Raw genomic sequence first — 15,187 nt, forward strand, 5'->3', positions numbered from 1 at the left:
CTAAGTCACTAACCAGGAACAACCCCCTCTACAGATGTGGGCCGATGAGACAGAACAGCAGAATTGACCACTAACCAGGCCTGTGGCTCGAGCGTACGAAAGAGAAGATGGAGCTGCAAGCCTGGCTCCTGCTGGAGAAGGGAAAGGGTGGCTCCCTGTGCCCTGTGCCCTGTGCTCCCTGTGCTCCCTGTGCCCTGTGCCCTGTGCTCCCTGTGCTCCCTGAGATCCCTGTGCTGACTGTGCCCTGTGCTCCCTGTGCTGCCTGTGCTCCCTGTGCTCCCTGTGCTCCCTGTGCTCCCTGTGCTCTCTGTGCTCCCTGTGCTCCCTGTGCCCTGTGCTCCCTGTGCTCCCTGTGCTCCCTGTGCTCCCTGTGCCCTGTGCTCCCTGTGCTCCCTGTGCCCTGTGCTGACTGTGCTCCCTATGCTCCCTGTGCTCCCTGTGCCCTGTGCTCCCTGTGCCCTGTGCTCCCTGTGCTCCCTGTGCCCTGTGCTCCCTGTGCTCCCTGTGCCCTGTGCTCCCTATGCTCCCTGTGCTCCCTGTGCCCTGTGCTCCCTATGCTCCCTGTGCTCCCTGTGCCCTGTGCTCCCTGTGCCCTGTGCTCCCTGTGCTCCCTGTGCTCCCTGTGCCCTGTGCTCCCTGTGCTCCCTGTGCCCTGTGCTCCCTGTGCTCCCTGTGCCCTGTGCTCCCTGTGCTCCCTGTGCTGACTGTGTCCTGTGCTCCCTGTGTCCTGTGCTCCCTGTGCTCCCTGTGCTGACTGTGTCCTGTGCTCCCTGTGCTCCCTGTGCTCCCTGTGCTGACTGTGTCCTGTGCCCTGTGCTCCCTGTGCTCCCTGTGCCCTGTGCTCCCTGTGCTCCCTGTGCTGACTGTGCTCCCTGTGCTGCCTGTGCTCCCTGTGCTCTCTGTGCTCTCTGTGCTGACTGTGCTCCCTGTGCTGCCTGTGCTCCCTGTGCCCTGTGCTCCCTGTGCTCCTTGTGCTTCCTGTGCTCCTCGTGCTCCCTGTGCTCCCTGTGCCCTGTGCTCCCTGTGCTCCCTGTGCTCCCTGTGCTGCCTGTGCTGACTGTGCTCCCTGTGCTGACTGTGCTGACTGTGCTCCCTGTGCTCCCTGTGCTGACTGTGCTCCCTGTGCTCCCTCTGCTGACTGTGCTCCGTGCTCCCTGTGCTCCCTGTGCTGACTGTGCTGCCTGGGACACCTGTCCCACTCACCCTAAGTTCCATGAGACTTTAAGGATTTTTCCCAACTCCTAACAAAAAAGGCTACCTGTCCCCACAGGTCTCTGTGATACACTTCCAATGAAGTTCAGAGGTTTATAAAAATACAAATGCACCATGATTAGGCTGGGATAGCCCAAGAAGCCAAAGGTGTCTTAACTTGAGAAAAAGCTGGTGAGATAATGCACCACACTGCTCAATGGAGATGCAATACTGAAAGGTGATGAAGGCAGGCCCTAGAATGTTCAAAGCAGTGTTGTTTGAATTTAGAAACAAAACAAGTAAAGGCTGTTTAAATGGTCACTAGTAGAATAGTGAAAACGTGAGTCATGATACAGTCAATCATCCAAGGGAGTACTATGCAGCAGTGACAATGTATCACTATGACCCAATGATTTTGCCACATACATATACAAATATATATATATATATATATATATATATATATATATATATATATACATGCCTCATATATATGTACATATAAAATCTCAAAACTGTGATGCTGATGTAGAAAATCAAGGTACAAAACAATATATATGAAGATTGGTTTATAATTCATTGAAATACAAATATCAAGACTCACGGTAAGTATAAAACATGAAAAAGAGTGTCGTGGATTCTGTGGAGAGGCAAGTATATGCACCAATTCTATAAAGAAAAGCATGGCCTATATCAACTCTAGTTTCTGGGCTGTATTTATTTGTGGAGGACACATTATGTACCAGGGACTGGAGCTGAGAGATTCAGGGAGATTGTAATGTCTCATTTCTCCCATTGGGTGGTGGGTGGCTAGTAGCTCTATGAATTTGAATCTCTATATGCATTGTGTGTATGCTAAATATTTCAAAATATTTTCTAATAAATATTGAATTAGCCATGAAATGAGTAGCAAAATGAAGAGACAATAAGGGACCTATTATCTGGATTTATTTTTGATGTATGAAGATGAATTGTTTAAGAGTCTAGGCGGAAAGAAAAACATCATTTTGGGATCCACAGAGCTGGGGATGTATACATAGTTCCTAGTCTTTGAGGGAAAATACAAGCACCACTAATTGGGCTCAGTAGTTTTTGTATATATGTGTACAATAATTATAGAAGAGGAGGCCATAAATTCTAGAGGGGGTGGCGAGAGATAGCAGGGGTTGAGAGTGAGGAGGGAGAGATGGAAACAATGTAAATATAGTGTATTTGTCTGTGAAATTCTCAAAAAAAATTAATAAAAATAATGAAAAATGTGAACCTTATTTTATGCATAAAGGCCCCAAGAACATATGTGAAGAGTTAGAATGACAGGGAATCCTATTTAAATTCTGAATGTTCAAGACCAAGAGAACCAAATGCCTTCCTGCTCCCACACCATTGGGTTAGAGATCTGTCCTCATTAGATTCCCAAGGGTTTGTTACTGGACTCCCACGGCCTAAACTCCAAATCAGGAGATGGGAGCACGGTGGTTTGGGGGTGTCCTCTGAAGGTTCATGTGAAGGAAGCTTGGTCCTTGATGGACAAGTACTGTGAGGTGGTGGATCTTTAAAAGGCAGAGCCTGCCTTTTTCATCATTGGCTGTCACAAGGCAAGATGGGTCACCCACAGCTCTCCTGGAGTCACCCACAGAAGTTCGGCTAGGGTTCTCGCTCTTGCCGCGTCTGCTCTAACTGCCACGGTCTGATCCGGAAATATGGCCTGAACATGTGCCGTCAGTGTTTCCGCCAGTACGCGAAGGACATAGGCTTCATTAAGTTGGACTAAGCAACCTTGAATGGATTATTCAAGACAATGAAACAGATCATGCTAGTCTTTGTACATAAAGAATAAAAATGAAGACAAAAAAAAAAAAAGGCAGAGCCTGGTGGCTGGTGATTAGATCAAGGATGCTCTCTCTCCCTTTGGAAGGAATTACTGTCATCCAGGAGTAGACAGCTGATGGGCCAATCACAACAGCCTCTGCACCTACCCCTCTCTCTCTGCTTCATTTTATGGAGGATAAACCAGGCTTACTCTTCCATGAGGGGCACTGTTTTGGGGGAAGATGCTGTCAGAGCATGAAGTGCCTCTTGTGCTGCAGAGAGGTGAACAGCCAAGCGCCTCCCCCCTCTAGCAAAAAAAAAAAAAAAAAAAAAAGAGATCCCTTTTGCTATGGCTTAAATACTCCCTCCCAAATGCGTGTTAGGTTAGTTGACATTGTACCAGTGTGGCAAGGCAGGACGTTTAGGGAGTGATGAAGTCATGAGGACTCTGCCTCACCAGTGTAGTACCACTGAGGTTTTGAGAGCTGGCCAGTCATTGAGGATGTAGATTCCTGCTAAATGGATCAATTCAGTCTAATTCCTTCTCTCCGTCTTGTGTGCTTGCATGTCCTGCCATGTTGTGATGCAGCAGGTAGGCCTCCACCAGAATTGTGAGCACAAAGCATCTACTATTTACAAACTATCCAGCCTGAAGTATTCTGTCATAGCAGCAGAATGTGGTCTAAGCATTTCCTTTGTCCGTGCTGGGATGCTGAAGCATCTAAAAGGCCTTGCTCCAGCTGTCCATCCCATTAGTGCTAAGGGTGCTGTGAACTACAGGAAATGTAATGGTGCCTGTACTGCCCTCCTGAGTGCACCTGGAGACCCCTGTTCTCGACAGATCAAAAGTAGAGGAGCACCCTGCTTTGATAGACAGACTGACTTCTCCTTTGGGTCATGTTCTCTCCCTATCTAATGGATTCATTCACTCACTCACTCTATCACTTGCTACTATAAGAGAATAAAGGGAAAATACTTGGGGCTTTTTACTTTTGCTACTTCAAGAAATGTCCTTAGCTTTCTAGCTTTTCCTCTCACTTTCTGCAAAAACAAATGTGTCTACCTCTACTAGATGACACATATAAAGTTCCCAGGATATTATAGATGCTTTATGATTCTTATTTCTGTTGGGACTCATTGTATGCTAACCCCAGGAATACATAGCTGAGTTAACCCAAACCTGCTTCAAGGAGGCTACATTCCATCATGTCTATGTCTCCTTTTCACTGTCTTGGTGAGATGCCCAGTGGCAGCTGCTCCAACCCAGCCACTGAGCCACTAAAGACATGTTCTGCTATGTGTCCAAGTGCTGGAAGCCCTCAACTCAAGGTAGGTGTAGGAATGGCCTGTCCCAGGGATCACAGGGCTTTTTCCTCTACTCCATCAGCCCAACTGGTCCAAAGACTGTGGCTTCTGTCCAGCCTTGGCTCCTCCAACCCTTTGGAGACCTGGGTATATGTGGAAGGGTGGGAAAAGAGCGGGGTGGCCACTGTCACTTCTGCTGTAGACTGGTCCTTACAGACAGATGACACCGAGGCATCTCTGGGTGACGCCTGAGCTGTGCTTGGAAGCCCACATCGTGGAGAGGGAAGGCAGCGGAGGCATGGCTGCCTCTTGGCCTCCAAAAGAGCAAATGTTTGGGAACGAGGGTGCCAGAACAAAACTGTCTGCACTGTTGTCCCGGTCCCTGTTCAGCTCAAGTCACACATGTGCTAAGAGGCTCTTGGCTCTAGGCGACTGGTAGACACTGGCTGACAGATTTGGGATCTGATAAGAAGCTGTTGATTTCTTTCGTTTGTGCAATGCCGGAGATGAATTTTAACAGTTAAAATTGGGAAGGAGGAAAAGAAAGAAAAAAGAAAGAAAGCCCTCGACTTCTGCCAGCATTGCCGTGCTGGCTCTATCTTTTAACGGATTGCTTGAAGCTGACAAGTGTCTGATCCGGAGGAGTCTATTTATAAGGGGCCTTGTTGCCATGTGCTTTCTGTGGAGCCGAGTGGTGCTAAAGCAGAAGCCAAAGGAGATGTTCATGGGAACCCATCTTCCCTCAGGTTCCTGTTCCATCTTGGATTCACAGGCATCCTCTGGTGCAGGCTGGCAGCTTCTGTCTGTGTAAGACTCTGACCTCAGGATAGCAGCTTCAAGTGACCATTAGGGCCTGAAATTAATGGTGCCAAGCAAAACTCTCTCTCTCCCCCCTCTCTCTAATGATGGTGATGATGATGATGATGATGATGATGATGATAAATTAAAAACTTTAGGGATGGTGAGAAGAGGGCTCAGAGGGTAAAGGTGCTTGCTGCCAAGCCTGGCAACTTATGTTCCATCCCTAAAAGACAGGAGAAAACCAATCATACAAAATTTTCCTCTGACCTCCCCGTGTGTGCACTATGGCACACATACATCATTGCAGACACATAACACGAAATAATAAGTAAAAAATTTAAAATGAAAAAATATTTACCCCCAAGAACATGCTATTTCAGAAGCTGTGACAACCTCCATTGTTCACGCCAATAAATAATTGTGATTTGAGTGATGGGCTTAGATGCCTGATCTCACCATGTGCCTTGCGTTTTGACTTCTCTGTGTGCTGGTCAGTCTTCTGCTGCTGTGGTAAACACCTGTGGCAATCACCACAAAGAGGGAAAGGCTTGTTTGGCTTATGGTTTCAGAGACTTTAGTCCATGATCGCTTGGTCTTGTTGCTTTGGGCCTGTGGACACAGAATGTTATGTGGGGAGCACTTGGTAGAGGAAACCTGCTCAACTCGAAGCATCCAAAGGGCATGAAGTGGGGTGCACTCCAGATAGCCCCTTCTGTGACATGCTCTTTGGTGACCTACCTTTCCTCCACTAGGCCTACATGACAAAGTGGTCTCTGGGGCCAGAGTTAAGCATCAAAGGGGGAAGATAATGTCACTGTCACAGCTGTAGGAGACAACAAAGTCCCCACTATGATCCAGGGCACTCTGCTGGAAGACCTCTGCTGATTCCTGTGTCACCTTGTTGGTGTAACTTTCACCAGTTGAAAAGATCTATGACCCACATGTGGAGTGTGAGGACATAAAAGTTTCCTAGTCAACACAATAATGATATGATCTTGCCACAGCTTTAGTAGTGCCAATGGATGACATCCAGGGCATCATCAGTTTCCTAGAGAAGAAACCAATGGGAGGGATTGTAATCATGGTCAATGTTATAATTTGGATGTGAAAAATCCCCCATAGGCCTGTGTGGTTGGTTTGTTTGTTTACATTTGGTTCACTCTTGGTATTTGGTCACAATGAAAAACTTAACTAATAACAATTAGCAACCTTAGCCAGGGAGGGTCTGTCTTCGGGTTACTGTTGCTGTCATGAAACACCATGACCAAAAAGCAAGCAAGGGTTTATTTAGCTTATATATCCTAAATCATTGTCCACTGAGGAAAGCCAAAGCAGGAACTCAAACAGGGCAGGAACCTGGAGTCAGGAGCTGAAGCAGAGGCCATGGAGGGATGCTACTTACTGTCTTGCTTTTCATGGCTTGCTCAGGCTGCTTTCTTATAGAACCCAGGACCACCAGCCCAGAGGTGGCACCACCCACAATAGGCTGGGCCCTTCCATATCAATCACTAATTAAGAAAATGCCCTACACGCTTGCCTAGAGCCTGATCTTACAGAAGCAGTTTCTCAACTGAGGTTCTCTCCTCTCAGATGACTCTACCTTGTGTCAAGTTGACATAAAACTAGCCAGACTGGGGCCCAAGTGTTTGGTGGTATAGGAGGCATTGATAACACTCTCAAAGAGTTTGAAATACTTCTCATAATTTATGTCACTGCAGATATGGGAACATCAGAGAAGAGGCAGCGACAGTGACCTTTTGGGTCTACACTTGATGTAAAGTAAGGATGTGTAGCTGGACTTTCTTGCTAGACTTTCTTTGGATTGACAGCTCCCAAATAATGACATGGAGACTTATTATTAATTATGAAAGTTTGGCTTTAGCTTAGGCTCATTCCTAGCTAAATCTTATACCTTAAATTAACCCATTTATATTAATCTACTTTTTGCCACATGGTTGTTACCTCTTCCCCATAATGCATGTCTGACTTTCTATGTGTCTTGCTGGCTAATCCAATTCTCTTCCTCCTAGAGTTCCTTTCTTTGCCAGGAAGTCCTGCCTATTCTCTCCTGCCTACCTATTGACTATTCAACTCTTTATAAAACCAATCAGAGCATCACATCTTCACACACTGTAAACAAATATCCTGCAACATTTCCCTCTTTTTGTCTAAATAAAAAGGAAAGGTTTTTAACTTTAACACAGTAAAACAATATACAATAAGAACAATTATCAGGTAAGAATTACATTTACAGTATCCAGTCCATTTGTATTTGCCAAACGTAGAGAAAACACTCTATTATCTATTCTATCTTGGTAAGTTCAAAGTTTTGTACCTAACTCACTTTCTATCATAACCTGCATTACCAACCTAGAAATATCTTTTTAGACCTTTTCTTATATAAATAAATTAAGCTTTCATGTCTCTCAAACTTATATACTTTACATCTCTTTTGTGAGACTTTTTTTTTATGAGTTTGGTAACAAGGAAAGCTGTAACTGTCCAGTCTTCAACCTCTTCAGAGACATGAGAAGGATATAATGTTACCTGAGTAAAGAGGAAGTACAGGACAAACAACTTTCCAAACTATAGAAAGAATAGAGACATCTGGCTGCCTGAACAGTCACCCAAAGCTCCTCTGCAACACTGGGGCATCCATCTTTAGCCTATAGGTCTAGAATAGCTGACAGACTTTTCTGTGAATCAGAAATGTTTGAAGAACTAGTCTTCAAAAATGACAGTCTTACTTTATTCTGGCAAAGTTTGGCAGTCACCTTCTTTTGTGTCCTGCTTGTCCAAATTGGATAGCATACTGTCAGCAGTCGAGGCAGGGGCAGTTTATTGCCCAGCAGGTAGCATTGTCACAATAAAAGCAAACTCCATGTGGAGGTTCTTTGATGCCCATCATCTTCTCTGAAGTAGATTGGTGCTGCCAGAAACAGACATATCTCATTGTCATGGAAAGCCTTATATTATTAAAACATATAATGCCATATTCTGTAGATCAATAAAGTGTTTGAAGATCATATATCTGTCTAAAATATATCTCTGTCTGACCTTGAAAATATATCTAACATGATTACAAGTTTGATTGTTATAGATGACTAACTACTGACCTGCATTTCTTAATTATCTTAAATAGTTTCCAATAATAGCTTCCAAGGACTTTACATTACATTTTTATATGAGCTGCATAGGTATAATACCTTAAACAAGAGTAGAAACATATATACAGTATGTTCTAATGAAAGTAATCTTAAATTTGTATCAATATACAAAAATCAATAACAATGTAGAATATTTGAGATTATGAGTTGCTTTTTAGTTTAAAAGTAGATTCAATAATCTACTCTTTAATTCTATCATTCCTATATCCCCTCTTTTTATCTTTTTAGAGACAAGTCCCTGAATCTAACCTCCTTTACTTAGTTTCCTCCAAGACCATGACCAGTAATATCTTGCAACCCCCTAAATGATGATAAACATCCATAATCCACTGAATGACAAAAACCATCCACCCTACCTCTTAGGAATATGCACATCATGTTCTGAAAATTACTTCCTACTGTCTGGGGATAACAACATCTTGAGGGGACTCTAAGAAAATTGAGATAAGAGTCAAGTCCTGGGAGAACTAGCTGTGCCATTTGTTGTCCAGTCTCTGTCTGATGGGAAAGTGTAGAGCTTAACTGAAGTCCTGGATAGAGTAGTCTATAAGGCTGGATCCTCTCAGTTAACCACTCTGAAGTTGTTCTGGATGTAGATTCTTGAGGAAACTTCAATAGAGGCATTCTGAGAGGCTGAATCTCCTGGTTACTTGTCTTTCATTGGTGTTTGTTCTTTTTTTTTTCTGAAAACACACGAACTTTTAAAGGTAACATGCATATCTGCATTAACACAAGTATGGAATGTGTGGTATGCACAATCAGCTAACGATGATTCTCTGTTCTATGTTTGAGTAGGTAAAAGACATCTGTCAATTTTATAAGTCCTTTTGAACTGCATAATAAAACTGTAATATAAATCTCCATTCATACCATATGAAAGGATGACATGTAATAATAAGTCATGAGGACTATGTAGCCAACAAGATTTATCATGTCTCATCCAATCTCAGAGCTGTTCCCTGTAGAGAGATCAGCTTATACATCACTTGTCCTGTAGTTCTTCTTGGTTGCTCCCTTTATGTCTGCAGCAAAGATTTTCAAGAGTTCTCCCCAGGTCAAATCTAATCTCTATTAACTTTGAAGGAATCCATAGCTTTTTGTTTCCTGTGGAAACAAAGGCATAACCTCTCCCCTTATGCAACACATTTCCTTACTTCCATTCTGAAGTTAAAACATCCTTGAAATACACAAACTGGTTTAATTTAGCAGTTTTTTCTACAATCCAATGTCTCTCAGCAGCATTTGCCCTTTGGCAGCATTTGCCCTTCACTCATCAGCATTCAAAAAATCCAAAGTCAACAAAGCACTGTACAGGATCCAGACATCCTGTGTATTTCCCTTCTTATGTGGCTTATTCTTTTTTATATTACTTTATTCTCTTTAAAGACTTCACTTTATTAGTTTTAAACTATTTTTTCTATGACTGTCTATACCCATTTCCTTTTCTTTCTTCTGCATCTAAGCACATTTTAAAGCATACTGTACCTGTTTAGAAGTTTTTTTGGCCTGGACCTCGACTCCCCCCACACACACACACACATCTACAGTATTTCTCTGACAGAGTGAGCCAAACCTTAATCTGCTAGGTGGCAGCTAGGCTATTTGCTGCAGGGCTCTGCTTAGCACATGATGCTGGCAGCTGGCTCTGCCTCCCCCTCCTCCCCCTGGTTGGTGAGAGCTGAGCCTCATGCCCCTGGGCCCAGGCTGGGAGCCACATTTATCTGCCCCTCTGGGAATTTTCTGACCCTGTGCTACCTAGGGCTGAGTAGAATGCTAGTTATTCAAGTGCTTGGCTGCATAGCAAGGCCTCTTAAAAGAGCTGCATCTCTGTATGCTGCAAACACTGGTCCTACCCAAGAGACTGCAGTCACCAGGAAGCCACATCCAATCCATGTTCAGGAACTTATCAGCTTTCTCAGGCCCTATGTGGATTTACATGCCCCATTCTGGGTGACAAATGTAGTTGGACTTTCTTTGGACTGACAGCTCCTAAATAATGACACAGATATATTAATTATGAAAGTTCGGCCTTAACTTAGGCTCATTCCCAACTAGCTCTTATATATTAAATTAACTCATTTATATTAGTCTACTTTTTGCCACATGACTATTACCTCTCCTCCATAATGTAATCCAACTTTCTATGTGTCTTGCTGGTGAATCCTCCTTTCTTCCTCCCAGAGTTCCTATCTCTGCCTAGAAGTCCCACCTATTCTCTCTTGTGTAGCTATTGGCCATTCAGCTCTTTACTAAACCAATCAGAGCAATACAACTTTACACAGTGTAAACAAATATCCCACAATAGGGATGATGACCTTTTTGGCTCCTCACTTGAAGTGAGCCCCAGCCTTTTCAAGGTATGGAAGATGTCAGTGAATTTCACACATAGCACCAGTATCACCCATTTGCTGCTGGAAGGATCTTGCTCCTAGAGGATGAAGATAGGTGTTCCATTGATGATGTCTTGGACTTTATCGGGGGTAGAATCATACTGAAACATGTGTAGTAAGGAGCTGAGGTCTGTGTGTGAAGGGACCATTGGTGGTGATCTCATATACTTTCTCAGAGTTAAAAGAAGTCCTGGTGACCAGCAATTGGCCATACCTGTTTACTTCCAACTTCAGTATCAGGGATGAAGCTGCCCTTGAGGAAAAAAAAATGTAGATGTATCTCTGTTAAACAGTAACCCGTGCCCTCGCATGTGTTCAGTCTACCTACTTATAATATCCTTTACAAGAATGGTCCGTTTGTTACAAGTGATGTGATGGTTAGTCTTTATTGTCAACTGGACTGAATTTAGGATCACCATGGAAACATGCCTTTGAACATGACTGTGATGCATTTCCAGAGAGGCTCATCTTGAATGCAGACAGCATCATACCATGGGCTGGGGACCTAGACTGAACAGAAAGAAGAAAGTAAGCTAAGTGTCAGCATTCATCTCTATCTGCTTCTGCAGCATGGAACCAATGTCACCAGCTACTTCACACTCCTGCTGGCATGCTGCACCTGCCATGATGGACTATACATACCCTCACATTGTAAGCCAAGATAAACTCTTTCTCCCTAAAAGTTGCCTCTTGTCACATTAATGAACAAAATAACTAATACAGTTGGTGAAGCTACATAGACATATCCTCATCACCCGGAGTCCATAGTTTACATTAAGGTTTACCCTTGGTGTGGTATATTCTATGGGTTTGAACAAGTGAATAACACAGATATACTATTATAGCATCATACAAAGCAGTTCCATGGCCTAGAAGACCTCTAGGCTTCATCTGTTCTTCTGTGCCTCCTCCCCAACCCCTGGGATCCTGATCTCTGAATTCTCTCCGTGTTTTTTCATCTTTTATAGAGTGTCATCTACAGTATGTAGGTCTTTTATATTGGCTTCTTTCACTTAGTTATATGAATTTAATTTCCTTTTAGTGCAGAATAATATTACATTATTTATAGACTTAGACATATCACAGTTTATTTAGCTATTCACCTAATGTCAGACATCTCAGTAGCTTCCAAGTTGTGGCAATTATGAATAAAGCTTCAGTAAACATCTGCTCTGCTGGTGATGTTCCTCACTCCCTACACTGCCCATCACTGTGACCTTTTCCCTTGCTTTCTAATCTCTGTCCTCCTTTGTGCTCTTGTCCTCTGCCTCAGGTTAGCTCTGAAAAACAGACACATTCAGAGGCAGGAGGTACCTGCTCTCAGATGGCAGAGCGAACCTGTAGGTACATGTAATGTCTTGGTCCAGGGGATGGCATTTTTGGAGGTTAAGCCCCAGGCACACAGGCTCACCAGCTTTCTCTGCTCTAGGGGAAACTGGCTCCACCAAATTTAGACCCAAATGAGAAGTAGGTGCCAGAGTGTCTAAGCAGGCAACTTCTCAACACAATGAGTGTAGGATGGGCTCCTCCTGGAGCGACACAGATGGCAGATGGAGTATGTGTACAAAAGGAGATGCTCTTATATCCTCCTCCTGTCCCTCCTGCTTTCTGTCCTATCCCCATCACTTTGCTGACTGTCTGGAGAGGCTTCCTGGACCTGGTATTGAGGATATTCATGTGGCTGGGCAACTATCTCCTCTGCATATGCTACAGTCTCCATTCCTCGGTCCAAACCTGCATCTTTCCAACAGCAGCTTCCTTCTTCCTGGACTTCTGGAGCCCTGTTCTTCTTCTTCTTCTTCTTCTTCTTCTTCTTCTTCTTCTTCTTCTTCTTCTTCTTCTTCTTCTTCTTCTTCTTCTTCTTCTTTCTCCTCCTCCTCCTCCTTCTCCTCCTCCTCCTCCTCCTCCTCCTTCTGTCTGTAAATTTAACAACTCCAGAAACCTCATGTGTGTGGACTCCTGCTGTGCTGTTCCTTCTGTGACCATGTGATTTCACTATGATGATGCCTTCAAGGCTCTCCCTTGTAGCAAAACTCTTCAACTCTCTCTCTCTCTCTCTGCATTTGTGCACGTGTGCATCCAAAGTAATTGAAATCAGTATGGGGAAGAGGAGCCTGCACATCCATGTTTATTATAGGATTGTTCACAATAGCCAAGATACGTATGGAATTACCAATGGATGATTAGATAAAGAAAAGGTTACACACACACACACACACACACACACACACACACACACACACACACGGTGTGGGGGGATATTAGTCAGCCTTCAAAATGAAAATTTTGTCATTTGTGACAACCTAAGTGAATGTGGAAGAGATGGTGGTGAGTGAAATAAGCCAGGTAAAGAATAACAAATATCACATAATGATCACATGTTTATTCTACAAGGTTCAACTCACAGATATTGAAACTAGAATAATACCTTTTTCTCCAGGGTCCATGGAAAGAGAAGCGAGTTGCTGCCTCAAAGATAAAAGCGTTCAGTTAGAAAGGAAGCTCAGGAGTCCTGGGGTACCATTTCACAGGGAGTGTAGCCAGGAACGATGTATGGGGGGCTGGAAATTAGTTGAGAGTAGACTGTAAGGGTTCTCATGACAAAAATGAACTATGCGAGGTAAGAGCCTGTCTTAGGGTTTCTATTGCTGTGTAGAGACACCATGACCATGGCAACTCTAACAAAGGAAAACATTTAATTGAGGTGACAGCTTACAGTTTCACAGGTTTAGTCTGTTATCCTCATGGCGGGAAGCATGGCAGCATTCAGGCAGGCATGGAGCTACAGAAGGAGCTGAAAGTTCTATATCTTAATCCGCAGGCAACAGAACAAGACTGTGTGCCACACTGGGCGTAGCTTGAGCATATAAGAGACCTCAAAGCCCACCCCCACAGTACACACTTCTTCCAACAAGGCCACACCTACTCCATAAAGGCCACACCTTCTAATAATACCACTCTCTATGGGCCAAGCATTCACACACGTGAGTCTAGGGGGGCCATTCTTATTCCACCACAGAGTCTATGCTAACTTGATTTAGCCATTTCACATGTGGATGTATCAAAACATTATGCCACATGCCAAATATATACAATTTTTATTTTTTAATTTAAAAAAGTATGGGTGTTATCTCACTTAACAAGAAAACAAGATATCTATGGGAACAATGCCCCATGAGTTTTAACCACCAACAATGGCAGCAGATCCAGAGAGTATGACCTTAGTGTGCTGTGGCCCATAGCCTCTTTCTAGCCTCTATGCCCTGCAGGGCTGTGGGCATCTCCATTCTCCATTTAGCAGTGAGGGACCCAAGGCTGAGGCAGCACTTTGCAGAACTGAGTTTCAAGATCAGTGTCCCAAGGGGCCTGAGCAGAGCCACATCCCCAGGGAAGGGCGGCTCTGCCTTGAGGAGAACAAGACAGGCCCAGGAGAGAGACGCGTAGCTTCCTAGAGCAAAGCCACCGTGAAAGCCACAGTTCTTTGGGACTATGAAGAACTTCCAAGCAGATGCACGAAGACTGTGGAAGAACTGAAGAAACTGAAGCTGCTCTCTGACAGGGCAGCAGGAATTTGGCAAGGGGTGGCTTAGGCCCAATGTTATCCACAGTGATGAAACGCAGCAGCCGGTGGTCATGAAATATTTATGAATGGGGAGTGGATGCTGCATTCTGCAGCTCAGCGCAGGGGAAAGCGAAGTTTCAAGAAGACTGTGATAGCAAAACCCTCCATTAATTATCAGAAGCAAGCTGTAACACTGGTTCCTATGGCAACAGGGTCCCCAATGGATTTTGTGCTTTTTTTTTTTTTTAAAGCTGCTCCCACTTACTGTGGTACATTGCATTTCACTGGAGGTTTTTACGCTTGTCCTTTGCAAATGAATTTGTCCTGTCCTCACAGCTAAGCGGCTGGAGTGAAGACTGACAGGCAGGGCCTGGGGAAAGTTAGATTATGCAACTGTGAGCTCGGGCGCTCTGTGAGGACATCCATGCCTCTGTGAGCATCTGCACTCCTGGCAGGGAGGGAATGAGGGAGGAAGGGCAGGGACAGAGGCCTGGAAGGGGCAAGTAGAAAGCATGGGTAGTAGAGGGAGCTGCTGTCACCCCCAGCCCCTTGGTTTTGCGATCCACACTTGCAATAGGGTAGAGCCAGGCTCATAAGCAAAGCACCTGCTGTAGCTGCAGTCGCATCCAGTGCTTGTATCTGAAGCCCTCTGGAGAGGGCTATTCCAGACTGTGCCTGGGTTTACGAGGGAGTGGGTTGCACCTCCTGGAGAAGTGATGTAACCCTCCTTCTCCTGAAGGCTGTTGCTCCCTGTCCCTACCACCAAATCTCTTTCCTCTAGATCAGTGGTTCTCAACTTCCTATTGCTGTGACCCTTGAATACAGTTCCTCATGTTGTGCTGGCTCCAACCATAAAATTATTTTCATTGCTACATCAGAACTGTAATTCTGCTACTGTTATGAACTGTGATGCAAATACCTGATAGGTGACCCCTGTGAAAGGATCATTCAACCCCCAAAGG

General features: G+C 44.4%; 1 pseudogene; it reads left to right on the forward strand.

Annotated features, from left to right (window-relative positions):
• Positions 1-2,791: 2,791 nt before the first annotated feature.
• LOC102916681 (small ribosomal subunit protein uS14 pseudogene) lies at positions 2,792-2,982 on the forward strand (annotated as a pseudogene).
• The last annotated feature ends 12,205 nt before the right edge of the window (positions 2,983-15,187 follow it).

This window comes from Peromyscus maniculatus, chromosome 5 (genome assembly GCF_049852395.1).
Source record: "Peromyscus maniculatus bairdii isolate BWxNUB_F1_BW_parent chromosome 5, HU_Pman_BW_mat_3.1, whole genome shotgun sequence".
In the NCBI taxonomy this organism is placed as follows: Eukaryota; Metazoa; Chordata; class Mammalia; order Rodentia; family Cricetidae; genus Peromyscus; species Peromyscus maniculatus.